Source organism: Pelodiscus sinensis, chromosome 5 (genome assembly GCF_052426305.1).
Source record: "Pelodiscus sinensis isolate ZL-2025 chromosome 5, ASM5242630v1, whole genome shotgun sequence".
In the NCBI taxonomy this organism is placed as follows: Eukaryota; Metazoa; Chordata; order Testudines; family Trionychidae; genus Pelodiscus; species Pelodiscus sinensis.
Window position 1 is genome coordinate 102,980,850 of NC_143056.1, and position 23,928 is coordinate 103,004,777.

Genomic DNA, 23,928 nt, shown 5'->3' on the forward strand with positions numbered 1-23,928 from the left:
GGGTATGTCTACACTACAAACAGACGTTAGTTCGAATTAACTTTGATAGGCGCTACACTAGCGCTCGGCTAGTTCGAACTTAATTCGAAGTAGCGGATCACTTAGTTCGAACTAGGTAAACCTCATTCCACGAGGACTAAGCCTAGTTCGAACTAACTAGTTTGAATTAAGGGCCGTGTAGCCGCTTAATTCGAACTAGTGGGAGGCTAGCCCTCCCCAGCTTTCCCTGGTGGCCACTCTGGCCAACACCAGGCAAACTCTACAGCCCCCCTCCCGGCCACGGAGCCCTTAAAGGGACACGGGCTGGCTACGGTGCCCGTGCCAGGTGCAAGCCTGCCAGCACCCAGCCAGCAGACCCTGTACCTGGCACGGATCAAGCCAGCCACCTGCTGCCACCCAGCCCTCCCCCTCTTCCCGGGATCAGGCTGGCGGCTCCCGGGAGCCTTCCCGGGACTGCAAGAGGCGGGCGCCCGCCTGGTCTAGTGCAGACATCGTGGACCTTGTCCACGACCTCTGCACTAGGCACAGGAAAGTGGCTGTCTAGAGCAGGATAGCTGCCAGCCTGGCCACCCAGGAGCAGGTTTGCATGAAAATCAGGGTGGTCCAGTGAGACCCCCGACCCTGAGCCCTGAGCTTAGAATGGCCATCCTGGGTCAGACCAAAGGTCCATCTAGCCCAGTGGCCTGTCTGCCAACAGCGGCCAACACTAGGTACCCTGGAGGGGATGGACCGAAGACAATGACCAAGCCATTTGTCTCATGCCATCCATCTCCAGCCTTCCAAAAACAGAGGCCAGGGACATCATTCCTACCCCCTGGCTAATAGCACTCCATGGATCCAACCTCCATGACTTTATCTCACTTCTAGTTCTAGCCTTCACAGCCTCCTGCAGCAAGGAGTTCCACAGGTTGACTATTTGCTTTGTGAAGAAGAACTTTCTGTTAGTTTGAAGTTTGCTACCCATTCATTTCATTTAGTGTCCTATAGTCCTTCTATTCTGGGAACTAATGAAGAACTTTTCTTTATGCACCCTCTCCACACCACTCATGCTTTTATAGACCTCTATCATATCCCCCCTCAGTCTCCTCTTTTCTAAGCTGAAAAGTTTCAGTCTCTTTAGCCTCTCTTCATATGGGACCTGTTCCAAGCCCCTGATCATTTTAGTTGCCCTCCCCTGTCCCGCCCTCTCTCTTCCCCTCTCCCACCTCCTTTTCCCAGTCTCCCCGAGTTTTGTTCAATAAAGAGAGTTTCTATTTTTGAACACACATGTCCTTTATTTTGTACATCAGGAAGGGAGGCTGGGGGGGTAAGTAGAAGGAGGTGAGGGAGGAATGGGGTACGAGCCCCCGATGGGGAGGACTGGGCTGGCTCTGCGGGCTCCTCGGGGTGGAAGCTCTCCTGAAGCCCCTTGATTGACCCCCCCTCCGGATGGCAGCCTGCGGCAAGTGCACCCAGGCTGATGGCCAAGTGCTGTGATGTGCCGAGTGTGGGCACTCAGGGCACTCCAAGCCAGGACTGCTTTGCAAGCGGTGCACCCCTGAGAACTGTCTGTCCGGGGTGGGGGTCAGGTCCCTTTAAGCACAGCCCTCGGCTAGCCTGAGACAGCAGCTCCACTCTCTAAGTCCTCATCTGATGCCCTGCCGGCACTGCTTCCGGCCATCCTTAACCCCAGTTCAGGGTCCACTCTGTGTGGACATGCTAGTTCAAATTAGCAAAACGCTAATTCGAACTAATTTTTTAGTCTAGATGCACTAGTTCGAATTAGCTTAGTTCGAATTAACTAATTCGAATTAAGTTAGTTCGAATTAGCGCTGTAGTGTAGACATACCCCTAGTCTTTTTCTGCAGAACTGCTACTTAGCCATTCTGTCCCCAGCATGTAACAATGCTTGGGATTCTTCCATCCCAAGTGCAGGACTCTGCACTTGTCCTTGTTGAACCACATCAGATTTCTTTTGGCCCAATCCTCTAATCTGTCTAGGTCACTCTGGACCCTATCCCTGCCCTCCAGCGTATCTACCTCACCCCCTAGCTTAGTGTCATCTGCATACTTGTTGAGGGTGCTATCCATTCCCTTATCCAGGTCATTAGTAAAGATGTTGAACAAAACCAGTCCAAGAACAGATCCTTGGGGTACTCTGCTAGAAACCGACCGCCACCCTGACATCAAGCCATTGGTCACTACCCATTGGGCCTGACAGTCTAGCCAGCTTTCTATCCATTTTACAGTCCATTTATCCAATCCACATTCCCTCATCTTGCTGGCAAGAATATTGTAGGAGACCGTATCAAAAGCTTTGCTAAAGTCAAGGTATATCACATCCACTGACTTTCTCATGTCTACAGAGCCAGTTACCTCATCCTAGAAGCTAATCAGATTGGTCAGGCATGACTTGCCCTTCGTGAATCCTTGTTGACTATTCCTGATCACTTTCCCCTCTTCCAAGTGCTTCAAAATGGATTCCTTGAGGATCCCCTCCATGATTTTTCTGGGGACTGAGGTAAGGTCTGTACTTCCCTGGATTATCCTTCTTCCATTTTATAAAGATGGGCACTACATTTGCCTTTTTCTAGTCATCTGGGATCTGTCCCGGTCTCCACAAGTTTTCAAAGATAATGGCCAAAGGCTTCACAATGACATTTGCCAATCCCAACCCCAGACCCAGACACTGCCCCTCCCCCGCATACCAATCCCCCTCCTCCGTGCTCTAACCTAATTCTCGGGTCCTGGAAGCGGAGCCACCCCTGCAGCCACACTCATCTCCCTCCACATCCCTGTCTGCGGTGATGCTGTGCCCCCCCGAACCCAATTCCCCTCTCTTCCCTTCCTCACCCCTCCTCTTCCCTCCACCAAACTAGAGCCACCCTGCCTTCCCTGCTCTAACCTAATTCTTGGGTCCTGGAGCCACCACCACCACCGCTACAGCAGTGTGTCTGTCTCCAGGTGCTGGGGAGCGTATGCTGAGTGGCCAGCACACCATGCACACCTTCCCTCCTCTTCCCCAGAACCAGACACCTCCCCTCCCCGCTCTAACCCAATTCCTCTCCTCCACTTACCTTATGCCCAGGTCCCAGAGTCACCACTGGCACCGTTGCCACACTCGGAGCTGCTGCCACTGCCTGCGCTCAGCAGCCAGCTGTTTGTGACCTGGCCTGTATGTGCAGGATATGACACAGTGCGCTGGGGGCTGTGAATGGAATGGTGCAGGCCGTGAGCACGCATGCAGCTCACAGCTGCTTTCTCTGGATGCGGCAGAGTTTTTACAGGATACCTCTGGTATCCTGAAACCTCCCCCCCTCCTCCCGGCAGTCTAGCCGTACCCTTTGTGTGGGAGAGTTACACTGGGAGTTGAGAGACACAGAATGGTTTAAATCCAGGCTGGACTACCATGCCCTTCCTTCCTCCCCTCCCCCAGAGTTCAGGGCATGGGAGTAGACTGAACGAGAGAAAATGAGAAGTGAGCACCAGGGAAATGTGAGTCCAGTTGCTTTCAGGGTAAGTTTTCTTTATTTTGTGGTTTGGTTTGAACTGCTCTGTGTGAATCTATGCCTCTCCTCCCCCATTTACCATCTAAGCATTGTGCCAGAGATGTTTTCTGTTTTATTTAATTTATTTTCCTTAGTTGCTCTGTAGCATCTAGCAACCAAGTGTGCCTTTTGCAAGTTTATCTTTTGTTTTGCAATACAAATCACTTCTTTTAAGGTAATGATTGGATTCTTGTGTCCTGTAAGGTCTGTCTGTGTGTATCTCCCTGCCTCTGACTGAAGGGTAAGTTACCAGAGACTACTGCTTGTTTTTCTCTTCTCTTTTTCAAGCTTTTTTGGGGCAAAAGAGCATGGGGTACCTTTGGGGGTGGTTTTAAGTGTTCGCCCCTGTTTGTTTTTTTAGGGATCAAAAAACACTTGATGGTGGCAACAAATTCCCCAAAATCTGTGTATTAAGATTTTTGGGGAAAGTTTTTGTAACCAGTGCCTGTAGAGGCAAGGTTTTGGAGCTCTTTTGCGGCCTCCGCCTTCTGCATTCATAGTGCCAGAGTGGGGAATGGACTTGACAGCACCTTTTCGAGAAACTAAACAAGTTGTAAGTTATTCATGGAGAAAATTCTGTGTTATGAATGAACTGCCCACTTCTGTGCCAAATAGTTTGTGCTAACCGTTTTTCATAATTGCATTTAGCTAAGAACAAATTTCTTATTAGGACTCTTTCATCTGCTGCACTGCATATCTTTGTAGCTCATAATGATACTAGCCACTAATTCCCATACATTTGCATGCTTACAGAGGGAGCCCCCATGGTCTGTGATTCTAGCTGCTGCAGAATTGTGCTTCAGAATCTCAGCTTTCAAGACAAAAACAAAAGTTTTCATGGTTGTGGGGAAACCCCTCAAAAACCAGAATGTAAAATGAAGCAATATCATCTTCCTGAATCTGCAGACAACTTGAAGCTCCTTTCACCTCATCCCTCTTCCCCACAGCCTTGGACTTAATCATTTTTCAAAATGCCACAAACTTCTTGTTGTGGAATTTGCCATGTTGCTGTTGTCAGGCATCTGACATTTTGTTTCCCTGTCCTGCTGAGACCTGCCTATTTGCTTCATACTTGGCAGTTTAACTCACAAGGGGATTTTAGCTGAATTACAGAGCAGGTTTTCTTTGCTTCCCATTTATCTGGGCAGCCTGCATAACTGACTTGTGGATTTGCTCATTTAGAGTAAAACACTCAAAAGTTAGGCCACTAAAATATGCATATCATACCTTCATGCCTTTATAAAAAATATTACATACCTGGTGGCAATTCCATGTGATAAATTGTATAACCAAGTGATAAACAGCATTTTTCAAGCACCTTCAACCACCATGGCCTTTTTAACATTGTTGGAGCAGCTTTAAGCAGCTGCCATTAAACACATAACCCTCAACCTGCCTAAAAATGCACACTCCCAAATGAGGAAATTCTCCCCCCAAATTACATTGTTCTAAGGTGCAATATTATCAATAGTCAGCCCTGGATGAGTGACAGATTTAAGGTCTGATATCTCCTGATCCATCAGGAATAGAAAGAGGAGCTTTATCCCATTAGAATCCCAGGGCTGAAAGAGACCTCAGGAGGTCATTGAGTCCAACCTCCTGCCCAAATCAGGACCAACCCAACTAAATCATCCCGCAGGGCTTTGTCAAGCCAGGATTTAAAAACCTCTGGGGATGGAGATTCCACCACCTCCCTAGGTAACCCATTCCAGGACTTCATCACCCTCCTAGGAAAATAGTTTTTCCTAATATCCAACCTCGACCTCCCCCATTGTAACTTGAGACCATTGTTTTTCGTTCTACCATTGACAAGATTAGTTTCCCAACTTTTGTGTCATTCATCTTTCGGCTTCAGACCCAAATTATTTCCCCTATCTGAGCCTTGGTTTGAGCTATTCCCATGAGAGATGCAGTTATTTAAGGAGATTTATACTCAACTATTGCCACTTCCATGGCAGTTGCACTTTTGCTTATGGGTACTGTATCTGTTTTCAGAATTTTCTGAGCCAACTAAAGACAGACCCTGGGAAACAACAAGAGGGACAAGTGCCTGTCATTGTATATGGAAAATGAATCCTTCTGTCAACTCCAGACCAAGATCAGATTAATATGGATTTACAATGAACATCACCAGTGAGTCAAGCAGGGCTGTAATTGTTTTGCAGCTAATCCAAAAGTTTCTTCTACTCTGACATAATCTAATTCTAACTTAGTGAGAGAGACAGAACAGCTTGACACATTTGTTATCTAAAGACCACTTCAGCCAAAGAACATAATGAAAAAGCATGGGAACTTGACTCAGAAGCAAAAACTCTTCTTTAATACTTGTTCCAAAAATAAAAATAAAAAGGGCCTCTACTCCCTGATCCCCCTCCTTGCTTCTTATTCTTAAGGCTGTTATTTTGCCTCAAGGACTGCTTCCAAAAAACACTTTCTTTTATGGGATTGGCTAATACATCTCAGTCTAGTGGAAATACAGCTTGCTGGGGAAAGGGACACATTTCTGATTCTTTTTTCTTGATCAATTAGCAGTAATGACGTCTAGCAATCTTAGCAGAGAGCTAACACTTGTCTTCATGTGGCGGTTATTAATAGCCAGACAGTGCCTTTGCTCCAAATTCTGAGTAGACAGTAGGGCTACGTCTACACTGGCCCCTTTTCCGGAAGGGGCATGGTAATTTTTGAGATCGTAATAGGGAAATCCGCGGGGGATTTAAATATCCCCCGCGGCATTTAAATAAAAATGTCCGCCGCTTTTTTTCGGCTTTTAGAAAAGCCGGAAAAGAGCGTCTACACTGGCCAGATCCTCCGGAAAAAAGCCCTTTTCCAGAGGATCTCTTATTCCTACTTTGAAGTAGGAATAAGAGATCCTCCAGAAAAGGGCTTTTTTCCGGAGGATCTGGCCAGTGTAGACGCTCTTTTCCGGCTTTTCTAAAAGCCGGAAAAAAGCGGCGGACATTTTTATTTAAATGCCGCGGGGGATATTTAAATCCCCCGCGGATTTCCCTATTACGATCTCAAAAATTACCATGCCCCTTCTGGAAAAGGGGCCAATGTAGACGAGCCCTAGGTGTACTATTCCATGAGCTTTGCCTGGAAGAACTGAGGGTATGTCTACACTACCCCGCTAGTTCGAACTAGCGGGGTAATGTAGGCATACCGCACTTGCAAATGAAGCCCGGGATTTGAATTTCCCAGGCTTCATTTGCATAAGCGGGGCTCCGCCATTTTTAAATCCCCGCTCGTTCGAACCCTGTGCCGCGCGGCTACACGCAGCACGAACTAGGTAGTTCGAACTAGGCTTCCTAGTTCAAACTACCGTTACTCCTCATTCCACGAGGAGTAACGGTAGTTCGAACTAGGAAGCCTAGTTCAAACTACCTAGTTCATGCCGCGTGTAGCCGCGCGGCACAGGGTTCGAACGAGCGGGGATTTAAAAATGGCGGAGCCCCGCTTATGCAAATGAAGCCCGGGAAATTCAAATCCCGGGCTTCATTTGCAAGTGCGGTATGCCTACATTACCCCGCTAGTTCGAACTAGCGGGGTAGTGTAGACATACCCTGAGAGTGAAATTCTGACCCTGTAGGAGTCAGTGAGAAAACTCCTTTTGAGATTAGTGGAAGTAGGATTTGACTCTGTTGCTCTTGCTCATGGAATTATTTGCTATTCTCTTATGTTCAATTCTATATCAATGCTTTTACCACACTCATCACCATAGTAATTGTCCAAGTACTTGCTATACACCTTTGCCAAGTGTAATATGTATCTCCACTCACTGGTATGCACAAGCAAGTTTAGCCAAGGCCCTACCTACTCCACATTTCTCTCTTTATCTTGGGGACAGAGGAGTATCAAACATGGAGCCCTGGTTCTTCCCCAGTCCCTGTGCCTGGACCCAACATGGTGGAAACCCTAACATAGCTCTGAAGGGGTTACGGAGGGTTTTTTTCCATCTCCTTTCCTCCTCTGTATTAAGGCCAGGCATAATCTGCCTTCCTATTGCTAAGAATTACTTAATCACTCATAAGAGTTCTCCCTCTATATATATAAAAAAGATTTTCCTGCCGGGTGACACAATGATGCCATTATGCCACCAGAGAGAGGAATGTAGGTGAACGTAGTGAGCTGCGGGCACAGCCCCCTAGTAAATGTAAACTTCTTTATTTAAACCTACACAAATCCTTAGAGTACATCTACACAGCAGTGTTATTTCAGAATAACTGATATTATTCTGAAATAACATAGTCCATTTCTACACCACAAGTAGTTATTTTGACATAATGTCGAGTTGGAGGATTTCTTACTCCGACTTCCTCAGCCCTCATTTCATGAGGAGTAAGGGAAGTCGGAGGAAGAGTGTTCTTTCTCAGATTTTTTGTTGTGTAGACACCACCAAAAGTTGAAATAAGCTATTTCGATTTGAGCTATGCACCGGACTTAGTTCAAATTGAGAAGCTTATTTTTGCTTTAGCCCTGCTATGTAGACTTGCTCTCAGAAAATAAACATTTATGGATAGGCACATTATAGCATGACAAATACATTAAAGAATTTCCCTCCCTAATTTGAGCTGATTTCAAAGAAGTTAAAATCAAAGAACAAAGTTTTCCTTATGCAGTACACCATAAATTCACCTGGGCTTCTTTGATTATTCGATGAATAATACACAGTCAGGTCAATTTCCCTGAATCAAGAGAACTGGCAGGAATCTTCAATTCTCAGTAATGCAAAGCTAGTATTGTTGACCCACAGGGTACAAAAATTCTAAGTTTGGCTTAAAATTTATAATTTTTAAAAAAATAGTCTATGACAGGTTCTACTTCTTCACCTTCTGGTTTCTGTGCCTTTAGAATGATCCCGGAGTTCACAACACTATTGATGATTGATTGTGAAAGCAGTTCCATATGCCTGCTAAGAGCCAGGTACAAATATTTTTGCAGGAGTGCTAGGAATAGTAAGTCCAATGAACCTGCCAGCTCATGCTTTTGTAGTGTCACGTGCCAGCCCTACACATGGAAGCTACATCTAGACTACATGCCTTTTTTGACAGAGGCTTTGTTGACAGATAGGCTGTGTCTACATTGGCATCCCTTTCCGGAAAAGAGATGCTAATGAGACACTTCGGAATTGCAAATCTGCGGGGGATTTAAATATCCCCCGCGGCATTTGCATTTACATGGCTGCCGCTTTTTTCCAGCTCGGGGTTTTTGCCAGAGAAAAGCGCCAGTGTAGATGCGATTCTCCGGAAAATAAGCCCTTTTCCAGAAGATCCCTTATTCCTACTTGAAAGGAATAATAAGGGATCTTCCAGAAAAGGGCTTTTTTTCCAGAGAATCGCGTCTACACTGGCACTTTTCTCCGGCAAAAACCCCGAGCCGGAAAAAAGCGGCAGCCATGTAAATGCAAATGCCGCGGGGGATATTTAAATCCCCCATGGATTTACAATTCCAAAGTGTCTCATTAGCATCCCTTTTCCGGAAAGGGATGCCAATATAGACACAGCCATACTGTCAACAAAGCCTCTGTCAAAAGAGAGCGTCTGGACTACAACCAGTTCTGTTGAAAAAGCAAGCCACTTTTTTAAAAGAGAGTGTAGACGCTCTCTTTAGAAAAAGCACAGTTTGCATACAATAGCGCCTTTTTTTGACAGAACTCTGTCGAAAAAAGGCATTATTCCTCGTAAAACGAGGTTTACTGCCATCAACAAAACTGCCACATTCTGTCGACTTACTGTCAACAGAACGCAGCAGTAGTGTAGACGCAGATATAATTTTGTCAACAAAAGTCCACTTTTGTCCACAAAACCTGTAGTCTAGACACACCCGGACTGTGAACTTCAGCACCATGTTTTAGATTGCAAACGTGAAACATAAACTACAGGTGCAGCAAGATTTTTTAATCTGGTGCTGAATGATGAAGGAAGCTATTGCTTCATTGCAATGATGAAACACCCATTTCTCCCTTTAGTCAAGCATCTAAACCTCAGTGCCACACACTGAGGGTGTGTCTAGACTACAGGGTTTTGTGGACAAAAGTGGACTTTTGTCGACAAAACTATACCTGCGTCTACACTACTGCCGTATTCTGTCGACAGTAAGTCAACAGAATGCAGCAGTTTTGTTGATGGCAGTCAACCTTGTTTTACGAGAAATAATGCCTTTTTTCGACAGAGTTCTATCCAAACAAGGCACTATTGCATGCAAACTGTGCTTTTTCGAAAGAGAGCGTTTACACTCTCTTTTGAAAAAATGGCTTGCTTTTTCGACAGAACTGGTTGTAGTCTAGACGCTGTTTTTTGACAGAGGCTTTGTCGACAGTATCTGTCAACAAAGCCTCTGTCAAAAAAGGCATGCAGTCTAGACGTAGCCACCAAGAGGATTTCACGGTGTAAAAATGTATGTACTCTTTTCAGGGATGTCAGGGTAGGAGTTACTGAAATTGTAGTTTCCCTCTGGGCAACTCAAGGCTTTCAGTTGACATCACAGTTATACTGGTATGAAGAATTAATAAGATAGTGCTTAGATTAAGGCCAAAGTTTGCACGTAGATGGAAGCACATGGAATAGGTCCAGCTGCAGTTAATAAAAACCAGTTGTCTGAGAACAAAAATTAGGCCTTCAGTCTTCACATCTCCTTAAGAAACATGCTAACTCATTTTACATGTCCTCCCAACCAGAAGAAATGCTTCAGATCCCTTGCAGCAGTATCCATACCGCAAAACTCCCTGCAGTTTTCTCATGGAATGACATGTTGCCATTTTCATCCAGTTCCAACTATATTTTCACATGGCTGTAAATGTGAAACTTGTGTAGAGACCGACCAAACCTTGGTGAATACATAGGTCTCTCTGGCACTTCAGGGAAGATGCTTCACCTGATTTCCCACTGCCTTGGCAGCTTGTGTAGTCATTTTCACCTACATAAATGAAATTCAAGTGAGTGTAAAAAGCTACCATCAGGGAGTGAAGAATTTAGGTTAGGTAACATTTATATACTCACTATATATTCCATGGTCTCAGTCTGTATTCTGTGTTTTGTACAACAGTGAGTGCATTTTGGGTACTCACATAGTAGTAATCATATATATAGTATCCCAATGTCTGTGACTCTGTGACGCTGAAACTCTGGCTGTTCCCTCTGGGTGGCACTGTTGCCTCCCGCTGTGGCGCTCGGCTGACTTCTGCACTGCTTAGGTGGGCCACCGCGCAGGAGCAAATGGTGCAAGTGGCCATTTGGTGTCCGCCAATTATATAACTAGCCAACTAGCCTGTCATAAGACGGGATTTTCAGGTCTCTCCTCCATGTCAGGATTCTCTGCATCTTGGGGTCTTCAAAGTATTTGAATGCTTCAATATCTGAGACATAGGTGAGAGGATTATTCTAGCAGTGGGTGGTTGAGATTCTGTGGCCTGCACTGTGCAGGGGGTCAGACTAGATGATCATAATGGTCCCTTCTGACCTTAAAGTCTATGAGTCAGTCTTCTCTCCTGAGCCTCCAGTTTCTCGCTCCGTCTCTCTCTCTCTCTCTCTCCTCCTACTGCCTCCCCCCTCTCTTTCTCAGCTCTCCTCCGCCTTCTGCCTCTCTCTCTGTCTCTCCCTTTCTCTTCTCTCTCTCTTGCCTCTCACTCTCTCTCCTCTCTCCTCTGTCTCTGTCGAGGATGCACGCTTGTCCAGGCCTGCCCCCTGCGCATGTACGTCACCACCCCACCCCTCTTCGCCTCCCACTGTGGCGCTCGACTGACTTCTGCGCCGCTCAGCTGAGTCGCCGCGTGGGAGCAAGCCTCTCTCTTTCTTCTCCTCCTACTGCCTTGCCCTCTCTCTCTCTCAGCTCTCATCCACCTCCTGCCTCTCTCTCCTTCTCTCTCTCTTTCTCTTCTCCCCCTCTTGCCTCTTACTCCGTTTTTCTCTTCTCCTCCTCCTGCTGCATCTCTCTCACTTTCTCTCTCACTGTCCTCTGCCTCCTCTCTGCCTCCTCCACTCTCCTCTCTGTCTCGTCCGCGACGTCTGTGTCTGCTCCGCTTTCCTCCTTTTGAATCGGGTGCCCTTTCCTGACGTCAGACGCACATTCGTCCAGGCCCCGCCCCCTGGCTGTTCCCTCTGAGTGGCGCTGTTGCCTCCCACCGTGGCACTCGGTTGACTTTTGCACTGCTCAGTCGAGCTGCCACGTGGGAACAAGCGGCCCGTCCCCCTCTCCCGCGTGCCGACTGGGGAATGCGGACCCCAAACAGCCACTTGTTCCCATGCGATGGCCTGGCTGAGTGGCACAGAAGTCAGCCGAGCGCCACGGCGGGAGGCAACAGCGCCGTCCAGAGGGAACAGCCAGCATTTCAGAGTCACAGACATTGGGCTACTATATATATGATGAACAAAAATTAATAATGTTCTAGGTCAAATTGCTGAGAAATGAAGGCAATGTATGCACGTTCAGATGTACATGCAAGTAAGAGTATGTCTACTCTGCAGTGTTTTTCTGGTCTTTTTCGGAAAAAGTCTTGTGTGGACATGGATGAGAAAGTTTTTTCGAAAAAAGAAGCCGCCAGGAAACAACACAAGTGCTCTGCTGACCACTCCATCCACACTCCTGACAACTCTATAGTTCTTGCTGCTCTTAAAGCTGCAGACACCAGGGACAAGACTTGTGGCAGGAAGCCCAGGGAGCATGCACAGGGTTTCCAGGAGCCTGCCAGGGGCTGGAAAGCCATGTGCCGTCCTGGTCTGAGGCTGAGATCCTGGTCCGCCTGGAGGTATGGGGAGAAGAGGAGAACCCCCAGGATCTCCAGTCCAGATGGTGCAACTCCGGCATATATGGCCAGATGGCCAAGACCCTGGCCATAAGGGGCCACCACCGGACTCTAGAGCAAGTCAGGAGCCAGGTGAAAGAGTTCTGGCAGGGGTATGCCAGGGCAAGGGAGCGCAGCTCTGACTCCAGGGAAGGACACCACTCCTGCCCCTATTATAATGAACTTCACCATGTTCTGGGGGATGGTGCAGCCCCTTTCCCACTCTGGTGGTGGACTTGGTCACCCGGCCAGAGGTCCCTGCCCAGGAGGAGGAAGAGGAGGAGGAGGAGGTGGATGAGACAGCAAGCACCATCACCGCTATCACCCTGGAACCAGTATCCCAGGGCCTGGATGTCTCACAAGCATCCTCAGAGGCTGGGGAGGGATCATCAGGTGAGTGCTCTTAGTTTTTCACACACACAGGGTGGGGTGGTGAGTGCTGAGGGGTTGGGGCGTGATTGTTGCTCGGCATTTTCAGCCTGGCCATCGCGCTGCAGTCTGTGCATGCGGATGCCCATGCAGTGCCAGTCTGTGCCATGGAGCCCCAGAAGGCAGCCCTGGAGCACCCCCGGGCTCCTGCTCACAGGCTCTGGGGAGGCCAGACACACTTCTGACGCCCAGGTGCTAGACGCCCTCCCACCAGGAGCTACTGCTGGGGACAAGGACACACACATGCACTCACACACACTATGGAGCACCACACATGGGCATGCCTGCCTGCTCAAGGCACCACGCACTCCCAGGGACAGCTCTGCCAGACACAGGAGTGTGTGCGGCACCAATAAAAGCCCAGGCTGGTTGAGGCCCCTCTTCTAGCCATGGGATCCCAGTGTGGCCAGACACGTCCCTTGCCTGCTTGTCTGGGGGGGCGGGGAAGCATGGGCCCCTGGGCTCCTCTGGGCCCCTGTGAGGCAGGGCTCACTGTCCAGGACACACATGGCCTTGCTCCTGGAACATCACCATCCTCTGGCCTGAGGACTGTTGCTCTCAGCTCACAGATGAGGGCAAGGCCTCAGGCACAGTATCTCTAGGGATGACTGACCATCTCTCTTTATTCTCCCCAGCCGCCTGACCCAGGGGGAGCCACAGGCGTTGGAGGGTCCAGGAGGAGCTATTGAGAGAGCATGTGTCCATCCTCAGGAACATACAGGAGACACTGGCCCAGAAGGTACAGGATGATGTACAATGGCAGGCCAGATGTGGACTGAGCTGCTGCAGCAGGGCCACAATATCTGTGCCACTGTCTGGGAGATGATAGTGTACCCGGCTCTTGTCCTTGCCCCCCTGCCATGCCTGACCCCTCGCCAGCCTCCACTCCCCTACCTATTCCCCTATTCTCCCTGGACCTTCCCCCACCCCCGAGGTTGCCGAGGTCCCCGGACACGAGGTGGAACCACCCAAACCACGCGCCAGTCTTAGCCTAGGTCTGAACCTTTCATCCCCCCTCCAAGGTTCTCACATCCCTTCCCATATCCAGGTTATCACCTCCCCCTCCCTCCCTCCCCATATCCAGGTTCTCAGCCCCTCCCTCCCTCCTTCCCAGTTACTTTTATCTCAAATTAAAAAGCAAAGTTATTTTTTTCAAAACTGAACAGTTTTTTTTATTTTGTCTGCAAATAAGGGGAGTTATTGAGGGGAAGGGAGCGGTTGCTGAGAGAAAGGCAGAGAAGAGCAAGGCACAGGACCCTAGTGGGGAGGCCTTGGGGAGAGTTACTGGGGTCTTTCAAAGACTGGGTGCATACCCCTAGTTGATGGGCCTGGTGGATGGCAGCTGTGTGCAGCTGCTTGAAGGCCTGTCCCACCTGGCCAGCCTCTACCCCAGAAGGAAGGTCTCTCCCTTCCTCTCCACAATGTTGTGGAGAACACAACAGGCTGACACTACCTGGTGGATGTTCTACTCCCCCACATCCAGGCGGGTCAGGAGGCACCTGAACCACGCCTATGCAGGCCCTGCCCAGGTGGGCATTGAAACAGTCCCTGTTTGGATTCAGGGGGTCAGTGTAGGGCTTCATCAGCCATGACATAAGGGGTTAGCCCACATCCCCCACTATGCACAATGGCATCTCAACATACCTGACCCTAACATTGCGCTCGGGAAAGAAAGTGCCAGCTTCATTTCAGGCCCTCACCACCTGCAGAAAGAGACAAACAAAGACACAAAACAGAGAATAAAGGGGGTGCAAGAGCCCTTGGGATGTCCCCAAGCCTCCTCCCCACAAACACCCCAGGAGCCATCCCCTAAGAAGCCACCCCCCCCCGCAGAGCTTTGTGAGGGTGAGACTATAGAACCACCCAGGGGCTTTCCACCCACCACCCACAGCCCATCCCCTGCACCCTCATCCCCTCTTTCCCTAGGGACCCCTTTCCAGCACTTCCCCCCCTTCCAGAGACTGAAGCCCAAGAGTGCCATACCTGCATGATGAGGGCCCCCCATGGTGGACTTCTCCATGCCGAACTGGTTGCTCGCAGACCGGTAACAGTCTGGCGTGGCGAGCTTCTAGATGGCGATGGTGACCCACTTCTCCAGGGGATGGCGGGTCGCATCTGGGTGTCCCGTCATCGGAGGGCAGGGTTGAGCCAGGCACACAGCTTCAGGAACGTCTCCTTCCTCATCATGAAGTTCTGAAGCCACTGCTGGTCATCCCACCGCTCCATCACCAGCTGGTCCCAGCAGTTGGAACTGGTGTCCAGCTGCTAGAACCATCTCTCCACAGTAGGGTGCAGTTGCAAGAGTCTTGCTCCTGCACACTGGCAGAGGTTCTCGACAATCAGCTTGGAGTCAAGTTCATGCAGGGCCATTGCATGCCCAGAGGGAGCTCCGGCTCCACAGAATCATAGAATACTACGACTGGAAGGGACCTCGAGAGGTCATTGTGTCCAGTCCCCTGCCCTCATGGCAGGACCAAATAGGCTATGTCTACACTGGCATGATTTTCCGTAAATGCTTTTAACGGAAAAGTTTTTCCGTTAAAAGCATTTGCAGAAAAGAACATCCAGATTGGCACGGACGCTTTTCCGCAAAAGCACTTTTTGCGGAAAAGCGTCCGTGCCAATCTAGACATGGTTTTGCGCAAGAAAGCCCTGATCGCCATTTTCGCCATCGGGGGTTCTTTGCGCAAAACAGTTTTTAGCTGTCTACACTGGCCCTCTTGCTCAAAAACATTTCCGGAAAAGGGCTTTTGCCCAAACGAGAACGTCAAAGCATTTGCGCAAGAAGCACTGATTTCGGACAGTAGAATGTCAGTGCTTTTGCGCAAAATCAAGCGGCCAGTGAAGACAGCTGGCAAGTTTTTGCGTAAAAGCGATCGCTTTTGCAGAAAAACTTGCCAGTCTAGACACAGCCATACTGTATAGACCATCCCTGATAGACATTTATCTAACCTACTCTTAAATATCTCCACAGATGGAGATTCCACAACCTCCCTGGGCAATTTATTCCAGTGTTTCACTACCCTGACAGTTAGGAACTTTTTCCTAATGTCCAACCTAAACCTCCCTTGCTGCAGTTTAAGTCCATTGCTTCTTGTTCTATCCCCAGAGGCCAAGATGAACAAGTTTTCTCCCTCCTCCTTATGACACCCTTTTAGATACCTGAAAATTCTATCATGTCCCCCCTCAATCTTCTCTTTTCTAAACTAAACAAACCCAATTCTTTCAGTCTTCTTTCATAGGTCATGCTCTCTAGACCTTTAATCATTCTTGTTGCTCTTCTCTGGATCCTCTCCAATTTCTCCACATCTTTCTTGAAATGCGGTGCCCAGAACTGAACACAATACTCCAATTGAGGCCTAACCAGCGCAGAGTAGAGCAGAAGAATAGCATCACGTGTCTTGCTCACAACAAACCTGTTAATGCATCCCAGAATCTTGTTTTCTTTCTTTGCAACAGCATCACACTGCTGACTCATATTCAACTTGTGGTCCACTATAATCCCTAGATCCTTTTCTGCTGTACTCCTTCCCAGACAGTCGCTTCCCATTCTGTATGTATGAAACTGATTATTCCTTCCTAAGTGGAGCACTTTGCATTTGTCTTTATTAAACTTCATCCTATTTACCTCAGACCATTTCTCCAATTTGTCCAGGTCATTTTGAATTATGACCCTGTCCTCCAGATTAGTCGCAACCCCTCCCAGCTTGGTATCATCTGCAAACTTAATAAGCGTACTTTCTATACCAACATCTAAATCGTTGATTAAGATATTGAACAGAGCCGGTCCCAAAACAGACCCCTGCGGAATCCCACTTGTTATGCCTCTCCAGCAGGATTGTGAACCATTAATAACTACTCTCTGAGCATGGTTTTCCAGCCAGTTATGCACCCACCTTATAGTAGCCCCATCTAAGTTGTATTTACCTAGTTTATTGACAAGAATATCCTGAGAGACCGTATCAAATGCCTTACTAAAGACTAGGTATACCATATCCACTGCTTCTCCCATATCCACAAGACTCGTTATCCTATTAAAGAAAGCTATCAGATTGGTTTGACATGATTTGTTCTTTACAAATCCATGCTGGCTGTTCCCTATCACCTTGCCACTTTCCAAGTGTTTACACATGATTTCCTTAATTACTTGCTCCATTATCTTCCCTGGCACAGAAGTTAAACTAACTGGTCTGTAGTTTCCTGGGTTGTTCTCATTTCCCTTTTTATAGATGGTCACTATATTTGCCCTTTTCCAGTCCTCTGGAATCTCTCCTGTCTCCCATGATTTTCGAAAGATGATAGCTAGAGGCTCAGATACCTCCTCTATCAGCTCCTTGAGTATTCTAGGATGCATTTAGTCAGGCCCTGGTGACTTGTAGGCGTCTAACTTTTCTAGGTGATTTTTAACTTGTTCTTTTTTTATTTTACCTTCTAAAACTACCTCCTTCCCACTAGCATTCACTATGTTAGGTGTTCCTTCAGACTTCTCGGTGAAGACCGAAACAAAGAAGTCATTGAGCATCTCTGCCATTTCCAAGTTTCCTGTTACTGTTTCTCCTTCCTCACTGACCAGTGGGTCTACCCTGTCCTTGGTCTTCCTCTTGCCTCATTTTATAAATGTATTTATAAAAAGTCTTCTTGTTTCCCTTTATTCTGGTAGCTAGTTTGAGCTCATTCTGTGCCTTTGCCTTTCTAATCTTGCCCCTGCATTCCTGTGCTGTTTGCCTATATTCATCCTTTGTAATTTGTCCTACTTTCTATTTTTCATATGACTCCTTTTTTATTTTTAGATCATGCAAGATCTCGTGGTTAAGCCAAGGCAGTCTTTTGCCATATTTTCTATCTTTCTGACACATCGGAATAGCTTGCTTTTGGACCCTTAAAAATGTCCCTTTGAAAAACTGCCAACTCTCCTCAGTTGTTTTTCCCCCCAGTCTCGATTCCTATGGGACCTTACCAACTAGCTCTCTGAGCTTACCAAAATCCGCCTTCCTGAAATCCATTGTCTCTATTTTGCTGTTCTCCCTTCTACCCTTCCTTAGAATTGTGAACTCTATGATTTCATGATCACTTTCACCCAAGCTGCCTTCCACTTTCAGATTCTCAACTAGTTCCTCCCTATTTGTTAGGATCAAATCTAGAACAGCTTCCCCCCGGTAGCTTTATCAACCTTCTGAAATAAAAAGTTGTCTCCAATGCAGTCCAAGAACTTATTGGATAGTCTGTGCCCCGCAGTGTTCTTTTCCCAACATATATCTGGATAGTTGAAGTCCCCCATCACCATGAAATCTTAGTCTTTGGATGATAGGAGTGTGCTGTGGTGTCCTGAAGCAGGATAACCAGAGCACAGATGGCAAGGAGTGTGCTATAGTGTCCTGAAGCAGGGCAACGAGAGCACACAAGGGAAATGCTTTGCTGTCCCTCGGATAGGTAAGCAAGGAAGCAGCAGAAGCAGAGAAACAGCTGACCAGGAGGGTCCCTGTAAGCACGTGTTTTAGGTAGCCTCAGGCAGCAGCAGGAACCAAATGCTGACCTAATGCTCTGCCTGAACTGGTTCTCTGGGTGGCCTTAAATGCGAGATAGCATCCAATAGTGTGGATGCCATCTTTTGAAATAGCACGTCGCTATTTCATTGAGCTTTTTGCATGTGGAAGCTTTTTCGAAATAAGCTTTTCCAGAAGAGATCTTCCAGAAAAGCTTATTCCGAAAGAAGCTTGCAGTGTAGACGTAGCCTAACAGACAAATGGCCATCCTTCCTAAACCAAAAAAACTTCTCAGCATTTTAAGATGAACAATTCTCATTATGTTCTCATTTTACATTAATATGCTTCTTGTTACCAAGTCACCAGGACTGATAGCATCAGATAAAGCAATGTAAGGGGTTCAGAGAATGTTATAGGCCAAAGGCAAATATACTTTAAAGTTACCCAGTCAATTAAACTTATTAAAATAAATAAGGAAACAAAACCTTTATCAAGCCTGACTCCATTTAAAAATAATAGGAAACTGGGATTTTGTTTTTTTGTTTTTGTTTTTTTGGCTTCTGAGCCAGGTATAACTTTAACCAGTCTTGACCAAAAAAAGGGGAAAACTTCACTTAAGAATATAAAGACACTAACAAATATACAATTGCCAGAAAATGAAGTTTGAGTCCATCTTCTTTCATGCAACAGCAATGAGAATATAGATAACGTCAAAACATAACATCTTTAAACCACTTCACGAACATTATCTAATTAGTCCTCACAATATCCCAAAAGGCAGGGAATTAAATGTTACAATCTCCATTGTATAGCATGATACAAGGCTACTGAGATTGGTCACTGGCAAATTTAGGATTGAAACTCAAGACTTCCTGATTTTGAATCCTTTCCCCTCGCCTCGGCCTACCAGTTAATTGTCTATTTGACAACTTGTTCACATCCTTATTATATACACACTCATAAAGAGCTACACCGATAGTCTTGAGGTTTGAATAGTCTTGGAGGTATCTCAGAGCAAAATAGAATAATCTGCATTACAGCCACACTAGACTGCAAAAAAGCAAGCAGTCAAATGGTCACCACAAGATGCCAAGTCACCCAGTAACCTGATTCTAATATTCCATCTGCTTAAATGGCACATATCTGTGCTCCCTAGACAAGTTTGTAAAGTTTTATTTTCTCTTGCTTCTTTCCTCCTTTTATTTGTAACCTTACCTTTTTAGGATGCACAGCCCAGAATGAGTCTGCTGCAGGCTCATACTGCAGTCCCATTTCAGCTTCTGACTCACCCTGGAAAAATTACTCTGTTCCCCTTCTCATTGAGTAGCATGTGCTTCTTTTTTCTTTTATTTTGTGATCCAAAACCCTAGAGCCAAATCCATCCCTAGCGAATTCCATTAAAGTCTACAGAATGTCATCAGGGGTTGATTTATCCCTTGAATTTAATATAATTGAAGTCCCTTACCCAGTGTGAAAGCTTCGTACATATTATTTTTGCTAAATGTGTCAGCCATCACAGCGAAGTATTAATTCTTCTTATGCTCCATGTTTGCATATTTAAAATCTATAGTTTGCATTTATATTATACAATGAAAAAATAAGTCTACTATCCAGGACAGTTCTTTTCTGAGACAGCTATCAGCATACTGTAGTATTGCTAATGTACTGATTTAATGAGATATCCAAACTTATAAAAACATTCTCTTCTTAAATGATTTACTAAGTATTCTAAAATACATGCAACTACCATGTACTATTGCCATCTAGTGGAAAGGTAAGAACACAGATTTCTTTTAATTTAATGAATAAAACTTATCATTCATGATTGTCAATGATGATTATTTTGGATACTTAAGGACACCTTTGAAAGATATACTGTAAAATTTAAAAATCTCCTAATGGTTATCTTGCTCTTTTCTAATGGAAATCAATGGTCCCAAGTCTAGTTTTTAGTATGCTTATAGAAAAAAATGTTAGTTTTTTTTTAAACTAGCTGATATGCAGTTTGTCATCTCAAACTGCAGAAACTTAGCTTGTCCTCCTCCCTTTGATTAAATATAGCATTCACTAATCCACTGAGCTAAATTTAAATACAGAATGTTAGTGGATTCACATGGTCTCATGGATGTATTTCAAAAACACAATGACTGCAAAAGGGGGATGGTTACGCAGTAGAAACAGAAACCTTAAATTATACCTTTCAGTTTCTCGCTGGTTAGTTAAAAAGAATAAAAATAATGCACTTTTATGGAATTAAAAGCATACACAGGATTTGGTAAAGGTGGTAGATTAAGTCTTAATAGGGAATTCTTGCATGATAGAAAGGGGAAAAAGCTGCTGGTTAGGCTAAGACATTGTAAATTGTTGCAGCAATTCCTTTAATTTACATCTGCTGTAACTTTAAAAAATCCATCAGAACTCAATAACTTAACAGCTGTTCTTTTAAAGTGACCACAGTGGATGCAAACAATCATCTTCCTCATAGATTTTAGATAAAGAGAAGAGCATCTCACAGATTCACTGTAGACTATATTTTTACTAGATTCTTGATCATTTACAGTTCACCCTAAAACTCCCACACATTTGTTTCTTAATGTCCATCGTGATCCGTTAAACCTCACTGAAGCAATGTTCCCATAGGAATGTGGCCTTTTGCCAGCCTTTTTCATGAACATTTCACTAATCTTCTTGGCTCTCCTACAAACTACAAAACATTATTGGTTAGCAATTTAACTGTTTTGTTTCCACATGTGCCAAAAATATGGTCTTCTCCAGCTTTCAATTTTAAAAAAGAGAAGTGAATTACACAATAACTAAATAAGGACTTTACTTGTAACAAGACAATCTTGAGAAATGTAGAATAGGTATAGTTTTATGGTACCTCTTGTTGCTGAACAAAATTTGTGTCACACTTAAAAACTCAGACAGAAAATGCCTACAATTTCTCCAAGTATTAGTTTGCTATCAAATGTGACTAGCAAAAGTCTTACAACAGGCAAAATACATTTTATCTATACTTTTATTTTACCATATTATAGTATTCTCTCTCATGTCTTTAATTTCTAAGGTTATATCTACACTACCAAGTTATTTCAAAATAAGTTATTTTGAAATAATAACTCCTGAAATCACTATTTTGACAAAACATTTCCACACTACAGGGAAGCCTCAAAATTAGTCTGAGGCAGGCTCCCCTAATGTGGACGTGTTATCTTGACTTAGAGCCCCAGGAAGCACTGGGGAGTAATTATTTTGAAGGACTCTGGGGAGTAGTTATTTTGAAATAGCAGCACCTGAGCATCCACACTAACCTTATTTTGAAATAGGCATTATTCCTCATAGAATGAGGAGTTATTATTTTGAAATAACCAGCCGTTATTTTGAAACAATTTCACATGGACAAATAATTTCAAAATAACGGGCTTGCTGTGTGGATGCTCACCTTGTTGTTTCAAGATAATGGGAGTTATTGTGAAATAACATCCATAGCATAGACATGTGCATAGGCCATATCCCCTACACATCTCAGAGGAGCGCTTTCTATAAAATGTCCAATGCTCTGGGTTTTCTGAAGTTCTGCTGTGGCCCTGATCCAAAGCTCAGTGAAATTAGTGGAAAGACTCCCTACTTGTGAGGAAGGGCCAGTTAGGATGCAGAACTGTCACAAAAAATTACTGGTCAAACAGGAGGAACAGCTGGGTTCATCAATGGACTCAATTGTAGCATATATAGACCCCCTATTTGCTTTGGGGCCTGAGAGTTAGGCTGTGACAGAGTATCTGTGGGCGGAGTTTAGTCTACTGAGTTGTATTGAACCATCGATCTATAAACAGATTTCATTGCTGACTTCAACTAGATCTAAAAAAATCAGTGACATGATCTGACCATATATGTAGGTAATTTAAGTTACTATAATAACCATAACAGCTGCATTGCCTAACTTTTGAGTGTGAAAAATTTTAATCTTAACCTGATAGCTATCCATGTCTTTGCATCTAACCTACGTAAAAACTTCAAATATGTCTTCAAACTCCCATTTTGAAACTTCATCTAGCTTTATGACTGTGAAGCCTTTATACCTTGTACTTTAAATTCCTAATTAATTTAAAGCACATTCTGGGAGTCAGGGAGAGGTGAGTCAGGCTCAGCAAAGAGCATGGAGAGGGCCAGGAGTTAGTTGAAGATCAGTGGGTAAGAGGTAGCTTACTTCAAGGGAAAGATAGGCCCAGAGAAAGGGAGAGAGAGTGAGCTGGATGAACTGAGAAGGTTTGAGAGGGAGAACAATATGGAGAAATGACAAAGGAATAAGAGAGCTAAGAAAATGCACGTAAGTGACCAAATCATTTGGAATGCATCCAAACTCAGGTATTTCTGATGTTTTCCTAGCACTTGTCTAGGTTCAAATTGTTCAAGAGTGTAAAGGGAAGAAAGATGGAACAAAAATTTCTAGATATTGGGCAATCACCAGTTTTCATACGTTACTGGGAGAGCGGGTACAACTGATTGGCCACCTAACTGATTGGCCAACTAACTAATTTGGGGCTGTACAATCATGTTGGACTAGAATTTTGCCCTTTTAAAAAATAACCTCAGTTTAGAAAAGAGGAGACTGAGGGGGGATATGATAGAGGTCTATAAAAGCATGAGTGGTGTGGAGGGGGGTGATAAAGAAAAGTTATTTATTAGTTCCCATAATAGAAGAACTAGAGGACACCAAATTAAATTAATGGGTAGCAGGTTTAAAACTAATAAAAGGAAGTTCTTCTTCACACAGCGTGTTGTCAACCTGTGGAACTCCTTGCCAGAGGAGGCGGTGAAAGCTTGGACTATAATACAGTTTAAAGAGAAGCTGGATAAATTCATGGAGGTTAGGTCCATAAAAGGCTATTAGCTAGGGGATAAAATGGTGTCCTTGGCCTCTGTTTGTCAGAGGCTGGAGAAGGATGGCAGGAGACAAATCGCTTGATCACTGTCTTCGGTCCACCCTCTCTGGGGCACCTGGTGCTGGCCACTGTCGGCAGACAGGATACTGGGCTAGATGGACCTTTGGTCTGACCCAGTACGGCCGTTCTTATGTTCTTATGTAACCCTAAGGAGCAGGAAATGATGATGACAATTATGTTGTAGAGAGCAATGGATGCAGTAGGAATATATTGGTTTAATTTTGCCTTTAGAACTGGTTGTATAGAAAGTGGGGGAATGTCATTGGCTTGTCTGTAGGATTTTGACAGCTGGGAGGTGGATGATGGCAGCAGGAGAGCTGCCAGCTGGGATGTGCAGCAAGTGAGGGAGGCAGTGGAAAGGTATTAATGTCACTTAAAGAAGAGTAGCAGGAATGGCTTTTGCTGGGAGCTGATTGAACCACTTTTCTGGGAGGGTGGGACTAGCTGTCTAATTTTGACAGGAATGAAGATGGTTGGGCACTGCTTCTGACCTCTACAAGGTGAGGCAGAACAGGTGGGTAATAAGGGTCTGGTCCTGTAAAAGTCTGTTTGGGGGAGGGGTGTTAGAGACAAACAGGAGAGATTTGGCGCAGTTGTTTCCAGAAGTTAGTGGGAAGTCTAGCAGGTGAGTGTCAGGGGTAGCAGGTGGGTCTGGGCAGCTAAGGAGTGGGGACCATCACTCACAAGGGAGTGGGAGGATTTAGGAAACTCTCTTATTCTGGGGTTAAGTATAGTTGTTTGTAGGGGTTAAAACCGTCCTTGAGCCAACA

General features: G+C 45.5%; 1 protein-coding gene across 8 annotated transcripts in view; it reads right to left on the reverse strand.

Moving 5' to 3' along the window:
- Window positions 1-23,928, reverse strand: part of PARVA (parvin alpha) — a 238,667-nt gene that overhangs the window by 22,844 nt on the left and 191,895 nt on the right. Inside the window, exons 1-3 of one of the 8 annotated variants that reach the window (XR_016349695.1) lie at window positions 14,716-23,559; window positions 14,377-14,435; window positions 577-3,187 (exon numbers count right to left, since the gene is read on the reverse strand). The exons of 1 other annotated variant lie outside the window; for it this stretch is intronic. The gene's annotated coding sequence lies outside the window, so the exon portion shown is untranslated. Of the gene's footprint in view, window positions 1-576; window positions 3,188-9,783; window positions 23,560-23,928 lie in introns of those variants that run through there. 6 more of the 8 variants (XR_016349694.1, XR_016349693.1, XR_016349691.1 and 3 more) reach the window with 6 other exon arrangements.